An 18,918-nucleotide genomic window follows, 5' to 3' on the forward strand; every position below is an offset into this window, starting at 1 on the left:
CCTACACAAACATTGCACGACGACTCCCCTTATTCAACAATTCATAAAACTCCACCCGACTACACCAAACTTCACAATTTTGGATGTCTTTGCTACCCCTGGCTAAGGCCATATACAAAGCACAAACTAGAAAACCGCTCTATTCCGTGTATATTCGTCGGTTACTCAACCACCCAAAGCGCATATCACTGTCTTGATCCAAAAACAAACCGCATTTACACATCCCGACACGTTAAATTCTTTAATGATGAATTTCCCTTTGCCAAAACAACCATCTCACCTATCTCCTCATCGGCTCACAACAATCCCGAAGATTGGTGTGACCTTTCTATTCCCATCCTCCCTTCCATCGCATCTTCTCAACCGCCAGCCACCACTGACACCACCACCAACATTCCTCGCCGTGACAGACCACCTATTACTATTGTCTACTCACGCCGACCCAAGCAGCCACACACCACACCCTCGTCTTCGCCCTCCTCATTGCCTCCCAATGCGTCTTCGTCCACTCCTGACCCTGTCACCACGCAACCCCCACCTAGTCATCCACCAACCCGCAAAAACTATCACAACTCGACTCGATAACAATATTCGAAAACTAAACCCGAAATACTCGAAAACTCTCAATCTCGCTCACGCATCTCCAACTCCTGACAACCTTCCAAACACCGTTAAACAAGCACTCATTTTACCTCACTGGCGAAATGCAATGCAAGATGAATATAATGCGTTAGATAGGAACAAAACCTGGTCACTAGTCCCTCGCTCTTCCGCTCAAAATATAATTGGATGCAAATGGGTATTTCATAACAAATATAACCCCTATGGAACCCTCAAGCAACACAAAGCTCGCCTTGTTGCCAAAGGCTTCCATCAACGACCGGGTATAGACTATACGAAAACGTTTAGTCCGGTTATTAAACCAACCACTGTTCGTCTCATTCTATCTTTAGCTGTCACCAAATCATGGCCACTACGACAATTAGATATAAATAATGCCTTTCTCCAAGGGCGCTTAACCGACAATGTCTTTATGGCCCAACCACCTGGATTTGTCGATCAATCCAAACCCGACTATGTCTGTAAATTAAATAAAGCTATCTATGGTTTAAAGCAAGCTCCTCGAGCTTGGTACACCGAATTAAAACAATATCTTACAACTCTTGGTTTCAAACAATCTATTTCCGACTCATCCTTATTCATCCTACAAACAAAATCAACAAGTATTTACATGTTAATTTACGTCGATGATATAATTATCACCGGACCACACACTATACAATTACAAACATTTATAACAACCCTATCTAACCGTTTCTCGCTGAAAGACCTTGGACCACTCTCGTACTTTCTTGGAATCGAGGTTACACCCAATTCCCTTGGTATCCATTTAAACTAGTCTAAATACATTCATGACCTTCTGACAAAATACAAGATGACCGAAGCCAAACCAAACACCACCCCGATGGCCACCTCTCTTCCTCTCCTTCGTGAAGACAACAACCCAGTTCATGACCAATCAACTTATCGTGCCATAGTGGGAAGTGTGGACATGGGCCACGTCTCGGTCTGCGGATTTGGGCCGTAAGCTGGTCCATAGTCACGGGCCACCTGAACGCCAGGCCAATTTGTGGACATGCAGAGGTATCTTGAAAGCTACGCTCGGCGGCGTAAAAATGCTTTCGACCGGATCGCTTTAGATCGGTCGGTATCGTCTCGGCAAGGGCCGCGAAACGATGTAGAGATGTTCGGAGTCGCCACCAAGCATTTGTGGGATGCTTGGAACCCGTTCGAATCCACTTTATACCTAGGTCAACCAAGGCAAAAAGCGGTGTTTGACATAGGTACTAAAGATAAGGACTCGTCCCCCTTTTAGCATTCTATGCCTAAAATGACTCTCGTACGCCTAGGATAAGGCCATCCACTATCCAAAGGTTCTGAGTAAGGGGTGAGGGTACGTATTGGGAAGCCCTTTAATCGGACACCCAATCCCGCCCGCGTTAGCGGCCTCTACTGATCGATCGTGGTTGTTTAAGTGCAAGAGTTGATAAAACGGTGTAAATGCATGAATGCACATTCAAAAGTCTTAACCTAACATGTGAGCTTTTTAAGTCGGTTTGTTAATCCAAATATCAAGCATAAGATGTCAAGTTGGATTTAGATTGATTTGCATGTGAAAACGGAAATTAAACATCCATTTACCAAATTCGGGTTATGATGCTTAACACGATCCATTTATTTGAAAAAGGATGTCAAATAACAAAGTGTAAAAACGTGAACTTATCAATCTGATCCGTCATGTATTCGGATTAACCGTAATCGGGATCGTCCTAGACAAGTGCTAAAAACGAGGCAGAACAGTGCCAGGCAGCCCCTTTGGGGCGCGAGCTTATTGGCGATAGAAGGGGCTCTGCCTTGGTTTTGAAATGTAGAAAACAGACGGCCTCTTGGGGCGCGAGCCATGAGCCGACCCAAGGGGGCGTCTCCTGGTTTTTGAAAAGGTTGTTTAAAACCGTATTTGTGATTAATGATTTGCAAGCATGATTTGCATGACTCGGAATAATTACTATTATATTAGTAATATTCGTTGTTGGATTTGCATGTTTGAAAAGTATAGTTTACAAATAAAAATGTGAAATGTTTGATTTGAACTAATTATGTTAAGTTCAATTCTTTGTAATTAGTCAAGTTTGTCATCGTACTCGGATTAAACCGACATGGTATAAAGAACCAAGGATGATTATGAATTATGACTAATATGTTTACTAATGTAAACAAATGAGAAAAATGGTAAATAAAAGAAAATGGTGTTAAAATACCCATTAAAATGTAATTAACCAATAATATCATCGAGTCACGGAATAAACCGTCATGGTATAAAGAACCAAGGATGATTTTTGTAATGGTCAAAATATGTTTATCATAAAAATTAATTAAAACATTTGAAATGGTAAAAACCGTAAAAGGAAAGAAGTAAGAATAAAAGAAAGTGTTGAAGGAAAGATGAACTCAAACACGGATGAGTCTGACCCGAGACCCACAAGAGGCGCGAGCTCCCTTGCATAGCAAGGAGCTTCTGTCTCAGGCCAAAACTCAGTTTTGGCTCGTCTAACCTATATTTGAACCGTGTTATGCATTGTTCATGTTCATAAAGTTATGAAAACAGTAAAGACATGAAATAAATGAGATATTTATACCCTCAAACTTACGTGTATTGATGTTTGCGAAGTAGACGACTTTAGAGACGGTTTTCTCGTTGTGACTAATCGCGATCAAAGAAGTTTAAAAAGAGTGCCTTAAAAAAGGATTTTGTTTTGAAAATGAGTTGAAAGCATGTTAATTAAAACATGTTGATTAATGTTGAGTTGGTCAAATGGGTCGGTCGAATGCACGGCGACGGTACCAAACAATATGTGTAAGGCTTGTGTTTACGATCGGTAGGTCGTAAACACGTGTCGATTTTGTGACTTAGGAAGTCGAGTATAGAAGTTTAAGGGAGATGTGACGGGGCGGACGCTCGCATGAAGTTTATGTGTGTGATGGTGGGTATTTATAGAGAAATGTGGGATGGTAGGTCGGTTGAGTTTGCGTAGAAACTAAGCAGGCGCCTGCTTTAGGCGCGAGCCACCCTGTGACTCAATAGGGTGTGTTGTCCCTTTCGCAAATTTGGATTTTGCATTTGTTCTAACCAATGTTTTGTTGGTTGTGATTTGTGGTCATTGAGGTTTGCTTAGCCGTGTAAGCTTACTCTTGGGTGATATTTGGGGTAGGTATTTTGTGTCTTTGACTCGGGTTTGACCCGTGTGAGTCGGGATTTGAATTTCGAGTCGGTTTTTGGCTCGGTGTCGGTTTAGACTCTAAATAGGGTCATTTTAATGGAAATGACATGATGAAGACATTCATGGCATTATTTTTGACATTCGAGATTTGGTTTGACTTGGTTTGACTCAGGTTGACTCGAGTTGCGGGTTTCTGAGTCGGTTTTGGGTCCGAAGATGGTTTTAACTCTAAATAGTGTTATTTTAATGCAAATGAAGTTAGAAAACTTTTGAAATTATTTTTCATATCCAAGTAGTGCATTAAACCGTCTCATATATAGCCAATCCACGCACGCATATCAAAAACACGTTATAGTCCGATCATCATCGGGTGGTTTTTGGAAGGTGCAAATACTGGGTATCTACAGGGCCCCCACTTTGACTGAGGCTTGGACAGGGCGAAAGTCAAAGTATGATATCCAAGTTAATCGAAGATTACAACCTGAAGACCATTGCGACGTCGAGGCAACTCAAAAAGGTTTGAGCCAAGGACCTGCCGTCGGGAAGGGCGACGTCGAGGCGACTCGAGGATTCGAGTCAAGGACTTGCCGTCGGGAACATTTTAGAGTCTGTCGACTTCTGATTCGGGTCGTTTAAAGTCCATTAGATTACGTATAAAGGCTCGCCAGCCATAAGAAGGAGTCATACCTGAGGCATCTTCGGGATATGTCCTTGAATCTTTTGCGCGCAAAGGCTCGCCAGCCTGTGAAAAGGAGTCGTACCCGAGGCATCTTCGGGATACGTCCTTGAGTTGTATCTTGTTTGCGGACAAAGGCTCGCCAACCATGGTGGTCGAAAGATCGACTGTGGGAAATAGCATGTGTGACATCCATTTGAAAATCGGCACTCGCTGGGGAGTTAGAAACTTCTCAGGACTCGCCGGGGATATGAGTTGCTGCTCGTTGGGACGTAGCGTATGCCATGTAATCGACGGGGTTAAAGCCCTTGGACTTGATGGGTCGCCGTTTGTTGGGAAGAACCCAGTACTCAATTGGAGTGAGTTTGTCTTCTCAAGATTACCTGCATGGTTAGTGACCACACAAATCCGTAGTCGTATAGACAAACATGTTGAATGCAAGCATATAAGCACATAAGCATGTGAGCAGTTAGCATATAAGCAACTAGCATGTAATATCTCACGCAAAGGGAGATAGAAGTTTTGAAAGGTTTGAAGCTTAAAGGCGAGCTTTGTTACTCGTAGATATGTGATTTGATAGATTGGAGACACGTGACCTTTGTGACATTTGACTCACAGGGACGCATACTGACAGACTGACAAACAGACGGTCGTGAACGTGATATAAAGTCGGTATTGACACGACACGGGGATGACCCTGACAGACTTTGCTTATGTAAGTGAAACTCCTAGCCAAGATACGGTGACAACGCGTATCAGATCATCGGAGTAGAAGATCCGCTTGGCTGGGGAATAAGAATTGATTAACTTCGCCAGACACCTTTGCCTCCGTTTGCTTGTTTGAGATCCCTTCTCGAGGTATGATGATTCGGAGAGCGGAACCAAGACCTTGTCATCGTCCGAACCGAGCCCTAGGCTATGGGCGGTTTTATTTTGGACTGTAGTTGAGACTCAAAAGATGTTTGAGGATAAATGATGGGTGGTGTCTTGAAAGAGAAGCCCCCAGAGTGAGAAGGTGGGAACTTGAGAACAAGGAATGGGCGACGTCTTAAGGAAGAAGCCCCCAGTAAAGAGGTATAAGATTAATTTTTGCGGCTGGGTGGGCGGCTTTTGAAGATTGATGGTGATGGTTGAGATTGAAATGGGTGTGCGGTTGTGTCCTTGTTGAGGGACTGCCTACGTATTCGCGTGTGTGCGAAATCAAACTAGATCGTAGTTCTGCGCTGGTTATTGAGGATTGAAAATTGGAAATGTTATGAAAGGAGTATGCGGTTGTGCCCTTGTAATAGGATTGCCTACGTATTCGCGTGTTTGCGAAATCAAACCAGATCGTAATTCTAAGCTGTGTGTGCAATGGGTTGCAAATTGAAGGTTTGAAAATTGAATGTGTGTGGGAGTGTGGTTGTGTCCTCGTAATAGGATTGCCTACGTATTCGCGTGTTTGCGAAATCAAACCAGATCGTAGTTCTGCATGTGTGCCTAAGCGAGTTGTTAGGACCTTGAAGTGATTTTGAGGTGTATGGTTGTGTCCATGAAGGACTGCCTACGTATTCACGTGAAGTGAAATCAAACCAGATCGTAGTTCTGAACGTGTTTGTGCGCCTAAGCGAGATGTTGAGACCTTTAAGTGTGGAGGTCATGACGGTAAAAGCCGTTTGGTGACTCGAGAAATTGATTTGAGATAATTCCCCTCGATCATGAATTGAAGAGGTGTAATTTGTAAAAATGTTCCTTATCATGTGAGCACACTAAAAAGTGGACCCTAAGGGTAGATTGGGTATGTCCCGTTCTCGGTAGCAAAGCATCCGAGGACTCCGTATCTGGGTCAGGATGAAAAAGGCTTCGACATTATGGAATGTGGAGCTTGGTAATAATGGTTTGTTTGACAGATAAAAATCTGGAGTTGAGCGTCACGACGGAAAATTCCGTTTGGTGACTCGAAGGTTGATTGGAGATAAATACCTCTTGATCATGAATCGAAGAGGTGTAATTTGTGAAAATGTTCCTTATCATTTGAGCATACTAAAAAGTGGACTCTAAGGGTAGATTAGGTATGTCCCGTTCTCGATAGCAAAGCATTCGAGGACTCCGTGGGGTTTGTGGTGAAAAATGGCTTCAACATTAGGGAATGTGGAGCTTGGTAATAATGGGTTTTAATGGATAAAAATCGGAGCAAGAATTTTGTGGTATTTAGGCTGGAGGGTAACGACTTGTAGTGTGGTGCGGAATGGGGTCTCCGGCTTGATGTGGCCTGAGCACGAAATGGTTGGTAAATAACATGGGATCAGATTTCCATGTCTGGACCTTAAAGGTTAAGGTGTGATATTACGAGCTTGAGGGGGAATCCTCAGAAGCATAGATAGGTCTCCCTATAGTAGTCTCTAGAAGGACTTAGGGGTGAAGCAGTTTTGGTTATGATCTTGAGGGGAATCCCCAAGATCTTAGATAGGTCTCCTTGTAACAGTATGTAGAAGGACTTAGGGGTGAAGGAGTTTTGGTTGAGGTTTTAGTGTTTGGTGTTTTGGACTTGTGGGTCCGGGATTTGATGTGTTGGACTCGTTGGTCCTGGGCTTTGGACTTGTTGGTCCTGGACATGGTATTTTGGACTCACTTGTCCAGGATTTTGTGTGTTGGATGCTTTCTTTGGATTTTGGCTTTTTTGGGAAAAGGGTTTCAATCTTATTTTGTTTTGATTTTGGCTTGAGTCTTAGCCTTGACGTTGGGTGAGTAGCCTTTGGCTTTGGTTTTTTTGCTTTGAGCGAATTGATTTCGGCTTCGGTTCTTGCTTTGGCCTTGAACTTTTGGCTTTGGGCGAATGGATATTGTCTTGGGCCTTTGATTTTGGCCTTTCGCTTTGACTTTGGGTGAATGGATATTGGCTTGGGCCTTTGATTTTGGCCTTTCGCTTTGGTTTTGGGTGAATGGTTATTGGCCTCGGCCTTGATTTTGTCCTTTCGCTTTGGCTTCGGGTGAATGGATATTGGCTTGGGCCTTTGATTTTGGCCTTTCGCTTTGGCTTTGGGTGAATGGTTATTGGCTTGGGCCTTGATTTTGGCCTTTCGCTTTGACTTTGGGTGAATGACTATTAGCTTGGGCCTTTGATTTTTGCCTTTCGCTTTGACTTTGGTTTGGAGATTGGCCGAATGGCTTTCGACCTTTTGGTTTTGGTTTTTGATTTAGCTTTGGCTTGGATGCATTGGTTCTTTGCCGTCCTTCGTTCGAGGCAGATAAAGGTGCGGATGGGGATGTACCCGTTGGTGAGAGGTTGAAATTTGGTGATGGGATGTTTTTGTGGGGAATGGGCTTGCCTTCCGTCATTGATCATGAACAGGGAGATGTTCTGGTTTGTTATCTGGGTTCGTCATAGGATCCCGTTGATAGAAGCTCGTTCTAAATTGGGTGCTAATGAAAGGTTTCTATTTCCAGACATGGAATAGGTAAAGAGAATGGACACGGAGTTTCGGGTCCTTTGCTTACTCGGTACGGAACGTCACTCGAGTGTACTCACGTTGAATTGGAACATGTTGTTTGTTTTAAATCAACTCTCAAATCAATTCTCGTTGTCAGCGGGAAATGGTAAAGAGGAGAATATATGATAGCTGGAAATTTTGCTTTTATTTAGATAAATAAGATGTTAGCACAAACTCGATGAATACATGTGAATTATGGGGACGGCCCCCAGTTTGTCACTTAGGAATAAAAGGACAGACACTAGGATAGATATGAGAAAGCCTAAGACTCGGACTCGGACTCGGACTCAGACTCAATCGTAGATACGAACTCCTAATCATCATGTTTCCTCTTCGAAGGTCTCCTTTGCAGCATCCAACGGCTTGAATGTCTGGTCTTGAGCATTGACCCACTTGAGCACTTCACTCTCGTTGTTGGGAATTATATGAGGACAATAGTCGATGAGGCTTTTATCTCCTTGCAGAAAGAGATGTTCATTAGGGTTGTCTTCATCACTTGGTTAGCATAGGGATGAAGCTATCAGTTCCTGGTTGTCGATCATATCTTGAATAACATGTTTTAGTTTGAAGCATGTTTCAGTGTCATGACCATTTCCTCGATGATATTGGCAATAGGCATTGCCGTCCCAAAAACGGGATTTCTTGCATTCAGACGGGTCCGAAGTGGGCCCGATTGGTTGTAGCTTCCCTTCAGTTATGAGCTTTTGAAGTGCTTCGGCATAGGTCGTGTTGAGGTTGGTGAATGTCCTTTGAGAACGTTCAACCTTGCTGTTTGACTTGAGACATTCAGGAGGATTGTCCTGATTGAGAGGTGCAATTATGATTTTGCCAGCTTCAATCATATCTTGAATGGAATGCTTGAGTTTGAAACAGGTTTCAGTGTCATGGACTCATGGCCATTGCCTTGATGGTATTGGCAATAGGCATTACCATCCCAGAATCGGGCTCTTTTGTGTTCGGGTTTGTCCGGAGTCGGACCAATAGGTTGGAGCATTCCTTCTGAAGCAAGTATCTCCAGAGCGGTGCCATATGTTATTCCCAGATCTGTGAATACCCTTTGATGTTTTCCCGTGGTTCCCACATTGGTGTTTCTTGGGATGTTTTTGTGAGTTTTGTTTTTGTTTTTGATTTTGTCAATCCTGGGCGGAAGCAGGATTTGGTTGTTGTCAATGGGAAGTTTTTGGGATGTTGCTTGGTATTTTGAAAGGATATTTGTTGAGGTTATTTCATGCTCTTTGTTGGTAGGTTCGTGGATGTGGGGACCATCGGATGACTCCTCATTTTCAACAGCTGTTGGTTGGTGAACCAAGGGTTGATTTCCTTGATGGTCAGGTTCATTTTCTGTACTACCAAACCTCTTCTCCAAATTAGCTACCCGGGTGTTCAAGTCATTGATAGCAACTTGCAACTTTGAGAATATGTTGTTGATGGAGACGGAGAGCATCATTATAGCGCTTTGTAGGTCATCCTCTTCAATTGCATGAATTTCCTCATCGTTAGGAGGACTGAGGTGAGAGCAGTCTAGGGGAGATTCCTGACTGTGTCCAATAAGGTTTTCTGGAGGGTTTTTTTGTTATTTGTTGAGGGGGGTAGTGGTAATTCTCCCTTTTCAATCATATCAAGGATGACACCTTTTAGAGGGAGGCACATTTCAGTATCGTGTCCGCGACCTTGGTGAAATTGGCAAAACAGTTTTCCGTCCCATCTACGTCCTCGCTTGTTTGGTAGAGGGTCTGGAGTTGGACCAACCGGTTTGAGTTTTCCTTGGGAGGTTAGCCTTTCCAAGGTTGTGGCATAAGGCATACCCAAATCAGGGAAGGACCGATGAGGTCGTCTGGTTTTGGTTTGGTCGTTGGCCAGTAGCCGGCTTTCAAGGAGCTTAACCCTTTGCTCAATATCAGAAGAGAGAAAATTCTCAGTTGCCATTTTGTCCTCAACTCGGGAGAGACGAGTGCTCAAGTTTTCTACGGTAGCTAGGAGTCAAAGGACCATGTTGTTGGTTTCAGCAGGAGTCATGGCGGATGCAGATGGATCAGCTTCTTGAGTTCCTGGTTGGCAATCGATGGCACCCAAGGGATTCCTATTTAACATAACGATAGGCGTTATAACTTGTCTTGGTAAGGGATTGCACAAACAAAGGCAAGTGCGACACATATGTACAAAAGGCAGTTATGTCGTGAAGACGCGACAGTGTGACTAGGTTAGGAGTTCATTAAAGTTCGTGAATGACCTCTTGTGTTTGAACTCTTGATGCATGACGTTGAACTTAGACTCGAGTGTAAACTTTGGCATAGTGATGCCCAGACAAACGACTCTTGACTTAGTTTCGATGTGCGTTGATGGCGTGACGCCATTGGACGAGACATGTATACAAACTTGACCTTTGACCCGTAATGTAGGGGAAAGATGGGTTTAATACCCAAGAGGTTTTGACTCTGCTAACGCCATTGAAGATGTCTCGACAATTAGGAGACACGGCCTGGACCAGAGGGTAGGTACTAACTTTGGCGGAGGTTCGACGTTATCTAGACGACTTGACTTGAAATCGATTGGACTCTAATCGACTCGAGGCTGAATCGGAAAGGTGGACTGAAATTTTCGAAAATAGAAATTTTCAAAAAGGTTCATTTGTCGTTTTATGGACGGCTTCCGAAGAGTAGAGATCTTCGAAAGTCGATCAGTTGAAGAGTTGTCTTAAGTTTGTTTTCAAAAGACGGTTTGAGTTGAAATTGCGGCGGCTCTGAAAACAAAGTGTTGTTTCCAAAGACGGTTTTTGAAATTTCGAATCACAAATTAGAAAATCGAGAATCGAATAATTTGGAATCGTCATCACAATGGCCATGAAAACGGTTAAGTTTATTTTCAAAGGATTTAAAATTGAATTGAAATTTGAAAACGGTTAAGTTTGTTTTCAAAGATTTGATTTTTGAATTGAAATTTGAAAACGGTTAAATTGTTTTCAAAGACTTGATTTTGAATTAAAATTTAAAAACGGTTAAATTTGTTTTCAAATGATTTGAAATTGGATTTGGAATTTGAAAACGGTTAAATTTGTTTTCAAAGATTTGATTTTGATTGAAATTTGAAAACGGTTAAATTTGTCTTCAAAAGATTTGAAATTGGATCTGAAATTTGAAAGCGGTTAAATTGGCCTTCAAATGATTTGATTTTTGATTGGAATTTGAAAGCGGTTAAATTTGTTTTCAAATGACTTGATTTTTTATTTGAATTTGAAAGCGGTTAAATTGGCCTTCAAATGATTTGATTTGAATTGGAATTTAAAAACGGTTAAATTTGTTTTCAAAGACTTGATTTTGAATGGAATTTGAAAATGGTTAAATTATTTTCAAGATTTGAAATTGGAAATCGTGAGGATTGAATTCGTCATTACGACGGGTTAGAAAAGCCAAATTTGATTTCGAAGGCGAAATTTGAAATTTGGAAAGTTGCACGGGTTGAAATCGTCATTACGACGGTTTGAAAACCATTTTTGTGTAAAAATTGATTTCGAATTTTAAAAATTCGAGGGTAGAATTCGTCATTATGACGACATAAAAAGGCGCTTTGAGAATGCAACGGTCGGCGACAGACCGAGGTTTGAAATGACCATTATGACGACGTAAAAGGGGATTTTGAAATGGTTTGTAAAAACCAAGGTTCGAAGTCGTCATTACGACGGCATGAAAAGGTGCATTTGAAATGGTTATAAAAACCGGGTTTTGAAATGGCCATTATGACGGCATAAAAAGGTGCTTAGAAACGGTTGTAAAAACCGGATTTGAAAATCGGCATTACGATGGCCTAGAAAGGCGTGTTGAAATGGTTATAAAAAACCGGGCTTTGAAACGGCCATTATAACGGCATAAAAAGGTGTTTTGAAATGGTTGTAAAAACCGGGTTTTGAAAATCGTCATTAAGACGGCCCAGAAAGGCGTGTTGAAATGATTGTAGAAAACCGGATTTGAAAATCGTCATTACGACGGCCAAGAAAGGCGTGTTGAAATGGTTATAAAAACCGGGTTCTGAAAATCGTCATTATGACAGCCTAAGAAGGCGTGCAACGGTCGGCAAAAGACCGAGGTTTGAAACGGCCATTATAACGGCGCAAAAAGGTGTTTTGAACGGTTGTAAAAACCGGGTTTGAAAATCGTCATTATGACGGCCTAAGAAGGCGTGCAACGGTCGGCAAAAGACCGAGGTTTTGAAATGGCCATTATAACGGCGCAAAAAGGTGTTTTTGAAAGTTTGAAAATGACACGGAAGGACTTATGATCAAGTAGCACATAAGCACTCACAGTTTCATTATATTATGCATCATGTTGACACGGGTTTTGGCTTAGAAAGGGTGGGTTACACACCAAGCAATCAAACCCCGATTTGCGAGAGGGATACCAATCCAAACAAAATGTGTAAGGAGGGTGCCCTAGTCTCGTGCTCGAAAGTGATGAAAGCCCTTTGACGAAACAGAAATGTGTAACGTCAATGGTATGCTTGACTCAATCGGGATTCGAAACGCGGGGATGAGAAAAACTCACGCCGACGAGACGAGCCAATCGGTCGGAAAGGTTAGGTTGTGGGCCCGGATAAGGAATCCGACTTATGACTGTAATATCAATTAATGCACTTTAAACCACGACCTCGTTCGAGTTTCACCTCTAAGGATCACAAAGACACAAGTGTCCTAGTTTTCCCCAGCGGAGTCGCCAATCTGTGGACATGGGCCACGTCTCGGTCTACGGATTTGGGCCACAAGCCGGTCCGTAGTCACGGGCCACCTGCACGCCAGACCAATCTGTGGACATGCAGAGGTCTCTTGAAAGCTACGCTCGGCGGCGTAAAAATGCTTTCGACCGGATCGCTTTAGATCGGTCGGTATCGTCTCGGCAAGGGCCGCGAAACGATGTAGAGATGTTTGGAGTCGCCACCAAGCATTTGTGGGATGCTTGGAACCCGTTCAAATCCACTTTATACCTAGGTCAACCAAGGCAAAAAGCGGTGTTTGACATAGGTACTAAAGATAAGGACTCGTCCTCCTTTTAGCATTCTATGCCTAAAATGACTCTCGTACGCCCTGGATAAGGCCATCCACTATCCAAAGGTTCTGAGTAAGGGGTGAGGGTACGTATTGGGAAGCCCTTTAATTGGACACCCAATCCCGCCCGCGTTAGCGGCCTCTACTAATCGATTGTGGTTGTTTAAGTGCAAGAGTTGATAAAACGGTGTAAATGCATGAATGCACATTCAAAAGTCTTAACCTAACATGTGAGCTTTCTAAGTCGGTTTGTTAATCCAAATATCAAGCATAAGATGTCAAGTTGGATTTAGATTGATTTGCATGTGAAAACGGAAATTAAACATCCATTTACCAAATTCGGGTTATGATGCTTAACACGATCCATTTATTTGAAAAAGGATGTCAAATGACAAAGTGTAAAAACGTGAACTTATCAATCTGATCCGTCATATATTCGGATTAACCGTAATCGGGATCGTCCTAGACAAATGCTAAAAACGAGGCAGAACAGTGCCAGGCAGCCCCTTTGGGGCGCAAGCCTATTGGCGATAGAAGGGGCTCTGCCCTGGTTTTGAAATGTAGAAAACAGACAGCCTCTTGGGGCGCGAGCCATGAGCCGACCCAAGGGGGCGTCTCCTGGTTTTTGAAAAGGTTGTTTAAAACCCTATTTGTGATTAATGATTTGCAAGCATGATTTGCATGACTTGGAATAATTACTATTATATTAGTAATATTCGTTGTTGGATTTGCATGTTTGAAAAGTATAGTTTACAAATAAAAATGTGAAATGTTTGATTTGAACTAATTATGTTAAGTTCAATTCTTTGTAATTAGTCAAGTTTGTCATCGTACTCGGATTAAACCGACATGGTATAAAGAACCAAGGATGATTATGAATTATGACTAATATGTTTACAAATGTAAACAAATGAGAAAAATGGTAAATAAAAGAAAAGGGTGTTAAAATACCCATTAAAATGTAATTAACCAATAATATCATCGAGTCATGGAATAAACCGTCATGGTATAAAGAACCAAGGATGATTTTTGTAATGGTCAAAATATATTTATCATAAAAATTAATTAAAACATTTGAAATGGTAAAAACCGTAAAAGGAAAGAAGTAAGAATAAAAGAAAGTGTTGAAGGAAAGACGAACTCAAACACGGATGAGTCTGACCCGAGATCCACAAGAGGCGCGAGCTCCCTTGCATAGCAAGGAGCTTCTGTCTCAGGCCAAAACTCAGTTTTGGCTCGTCTAACCTATATTTGAACCGTGTTATGCATTGTTCATGTTCATAAAGTTATGAAAACAGTAAAGACATGAAATAAATAAGATATTTACACCTTCAAACTTACGTGTATTGATGTTTGCGAAGTAGACGACTTTAGAGACGGTTTTCTCGTTGTGACTAATCGCGATCAAAGAAGTTTAAAAAGAGTGCCTTAAAAAAGGATTTTGTTTTGAAAATGAGTTGAAAGCATGTTAATTAAAACATGTTGATTAATGTTGAGTTGGTCAAAAGGGTCGGTCGAATGCACGGCGACGGTACCAAACAATATGTGTAAGGCTTGTGTTTACGATCGGTAGGTCGTAAACACGTGTCGATTTTGTGACTTAGGAAGTCGAGTATAGAAGTTTAAGAGAGATGTGAGGAGGCGGACGCTCGCGTGAAGTTTATGGTGTGTGATGGTGGGTATTTATAGAGAAATTTGGGATGGTAGGTCGGTTGAGTTTGCGTAGAAACTAAGCAGGCACCTGCTTTAGGCGCGAGCCACCTTGTGACTCAATAGGGTGTGTTGTCCCTTTCACAAATTTGGATTTTGCATTTGTTCTAACCAATGTTTTGTTGGTTGTGATTTGTGGTCATTGAGGTTTGCTTAGCCGTGTAATCTTACTCTTGGGTGATATTTGGGGTAGGTATTTTGTGTCTTTGACTCGGGTTTGACCCGTGTGAGTCGGGATTTGAATTTCGAGTCGGTTTTTGGCTCGGTGTCAATTTAGACTCTAAATAGGGTTATTTTAATGGAAATGACATGATGAAGACATTCATGGCATTATTTTTGACATTCAAGATTTGGTTTGACTCAGGTTGACTCAGGTTGACTCGAGTTGCGGGTTTCTGAGTCGGTTTTGAGTCCGAAGATGGTTTTAACTCTAAATAGTGTTATTTTAATGCAAATGAAGTTATAAAACTTTTGAAATCATTTTTCATATCCGAGTAGTGCATTAAACCGTCTCATATATAGCCAATCCACGCACGCATATCAAAAACACGTTATAGTCCGATCATCATCGGGTGGTTTTTGGAAGGTGCAGATACTGGGTATCTACAGGAAGTCTTCAATACCTCTCTCTCACTAGACCTGACATAACCTTCGCGGTCAATCGTCTTGCTCAATTTCTTCACCACCCAACGACTACACATTCGACAGCCTTGAAACATCTCCTCAGATATCTACAAGGTACACCCAACTATGGCATCCAACTATACCGTGCTACTCCTCTATGTTTCCATGCCTTTTGTGATGCCGATCATGCAGGCGACAAAAATAACTACTTATCCACCACTGGCTACATCATCTACCTTGGCCGTAACCCCATTTCTTGGTCATCAAAAAAGCAACGCTGCTTAGCCTTGTCCACCACTGAAGTTGAATTTAGGGCAGTTGCCTCTGTTACAACTGAGCTCATTTGGCTTCGGAACCTCCTGTCTGAACTCCACATCCTTGCTACCAAACCACCGACCATCTACTGTGACAATATCTCCGCCACTCTCTATGCAAAAAATCCCGTCTTTCACTCAAGAATGAAGCACATGGCCCTCTCCTTCCACTTCGTCAAAGAACGACTTCAACTTGGTCAGATCCGCCTCCACCATGTCGCAAGCAAGAACCAACTAGCAGACATCCTCACTAAGCCGCTGCACAAAAGTCCTTATCATGAGTTACGAAACAAACTTGGACTTACCCTTCGGACGTCCATCTTGCGGGGGCGTATTAACAGCAATAATATTACAACAAAGCAATCCCCTCAAATCAAGGCTAATTGATTACATACATATTGTAAATATAGAAAAGATCAATTTGTAATTATTTTTGTATAGGCTCCTATCCATAATTAACCCATGTATACTCCTATATATACTGTACACCTTCATAGCTATTGAATTATCAAAACATTCAGAAACCAAGTGGTGTTAGTCCAGTGGTAGCCGGGTTAAACTTTGAAGCTTGCAGAAATGCAGGAGTTGAGAGGTCCCGGGTTCGACTACCAGTTGAGGCGATGATCACTTGGCCACTGCAGCCCCCGAAAGGGGTGGCTTACATGGTCCATGTGGTGGTGCGCGAATGCATGGGGGGAGGGGATTTAACCCCCTCGTCATAAAAAAAAAAAAAAAAAAGTTTTCCACCAGTATGCTCCTAAGGGAATTGTTAAAACTTGTACCCGTAATATCAGTTCTTGAGTAGTGTATTTTCTTATCAGTTAATCTCATATTTGTAGTAGTTTTCCGTCTCATTTCTCGTTTCAGGTCTTTACATAAATACCATTATTTCTTAGGACTCGATTGGCAGGGAGGTATGATTGGTCATCTTCTTTTAAAATCTTCTTGTCATCCGTTAACAATAGCTATAATTGGAAATCTACTTCTTGGGTTGTGTGCTTCAACTTTAAACTAAAGATAAACAAATAAACGGAACGAAGAAAGAACCAAGAAGAAAAGAAAATCCTTCTAAGGTTTTGACATTCATAATTAAGCTGGTTTAACAAGCATAGCATTGATTATCCATTCCACTCTTGACCTTGAATGTCAAACCTTGAGCTTAGCTATTATTATTATTATTATTATTATTATTATTATTATTATTATTATTATTATTATTATTATTATTATTTGTTTCAAATGAGTACATTATGTCGCGGGTAAGAATCGAACACCCATGCCCCAACCTCATCGTTGGAGTAAGAGCTCTTACCTCTTAAGCTATAACTCTTGTTCTTACCTTGAGCTTAGTTGTTGCGTCACAATTACGGACAATATTATTTTATAAGGCAGTTGTAATAACCCTTAAAACATCTACAACTCTACTGTGATGCAATGACATTCCCAGATATTGTAACTCCCTTACTACTAAGAGAATAAAAACTCTTAATAGTTTTCCCGCCTATTTGCAAACTCACAAAGATGGGGGAATTAGAAGTTCCCAGGAACTTCCAATGCCTACATGATGTAGGAATTGACTTACCTACTCCCCCTTGGTCATTGAAAGTTTCCATGGAATTTAATTCCTACATGAGCAACCAAACACTTTTGTCAAATTCACCTGAATTGGATGCAGGAACTTAATTCCCATGAAATTGAAGTTCCTAGGAAAATGAAGTTCCTTGATCAACCAAACAACTCCTAAATATTAAGATTATTTAACAGGAATACTCCAAACTATTAGAGTACTTCTCAAATTACTCCAAACTTTAATTTAACTAGCAATATACCCGACTATTACACCCTTCCGCTTTCAATAGAATTGCCCTCTTTTTAACCTAAAGTAATGTGAGACCCACAACTTCATCTTCTTCCACCTGCAATTACAAGGTAAACAACTGTACAAATTTTTGAGTGAAAACTCGACACAAAGTCCACGAGTAATCCAAAGACATATAATGCGCAATACTTTGAGCAGCTAAGTTACCGCTAGGTTTAACAAATCAATGAGTCTCCGTATTTCTTCGACAACGTTGACCAAATAATAGGAGTCGTATGAGATTGAACTTTGAAGTAGGCAAGTAGCTTGATAAATTGCAATGAGTCTGACTCCAAAATTACTTTAGTAATACCCATTTGCCAAGCCATGGAAAGGCCATGAACAGCCCAGCCCGCCTTTGCCTCTGCCGCTCCAACATCCCAACTATGTCTCGATGATCTCGTAAAACAACTCCAAGTTCACATCCTTTATCATTAAAGAATGCTGCATCCACATTAAGTTTCCAATAGCCTTCGGGTTGTAAAGTCCAAGCCGTCTCATGAACTGCCATTGAGTCACGCTCTCTTGCCTCGTTCCCATTATAAACTTCAATGAAGTTTGCATAATATCTGTTTGCACTCTCAACATGAAAACCGCATTGTGTTCATTCCATATCGTCAGACTCCCCTCTAAGCGCTCCTTTTTTTCCCTGGCACGCACCCAATCTCTTATAGCCATGACCTCTTCTCCTTCTTTTTCAATATCAATGTCAGTCAGGTCCTAAATGTGAAAGCTGCTGGTCAGTTTCCATTGCTATTCCTCATCTGTGGCAGGTGGGGTTAAAAGTTTGGACTCTCATTTGCATGTTCGCTCCTGACGGCAACGCATTACCAGCATACGCGCCACATTAAAGTTTTTGACTTTCACCTGAACATAGAGACGCCATATACTTCCCCATAGAGGGTCTTTTGCGTTATTGTTACTAGAACCATAACTTTGATCCATCCTCCACCTCAAGAACTGACACAAATTTTTTATACCCAATTTCCTTCATTATTGTTCCTCCTTACACCCCCCAACTTCCTCCCGATTAACTTATTTATAACCAACTTTCCTGTTTCAATTACAACGCAAATCCCAACTTATTTTCTTCCTTATACACAACATCCCTTCTGCATTTTTTTCACTTTAAATCCCCTTTATCTCTCTCTTCTTACAAAATCCTCCATTATAATCTCTCCTATTTTAATACCCAGAATGAGACCTACCATTATTTTGACAATCAAATGCATCATCAACAAATGAAATTAAACAAACACCCAGTCAATCAATTACAACCTAACAAAAAGGACCAAAGAGGAAAACTTTCAAATTAATTTCCACAATAGGTACATACAATAATAACAAAATCAATGGAATGGTGTCCCTTCACCAAGCAGATAGAACGAAATAAGCAAAGTTAAGAATCATATCATTCAATAATACAACTCTCTTATACAATATATCCTTCCCATC

The sequence above is a fragment of the Silene latifolia genome, chromosome 6 (assembly GCF_048544455.1).
Source record: "Silene latifolia isolate original U9 population chromosome 6, ASM4854445v1, whole genome shotgun sequence".
In the NCBI taxonomy this organism is placed as follows: Eukaryota; Viridiplantae; Streptophyta; class Magnoliopsida; order Caryophyllales; family Caryophyllaceae; genus Silene; species Silene latifolia.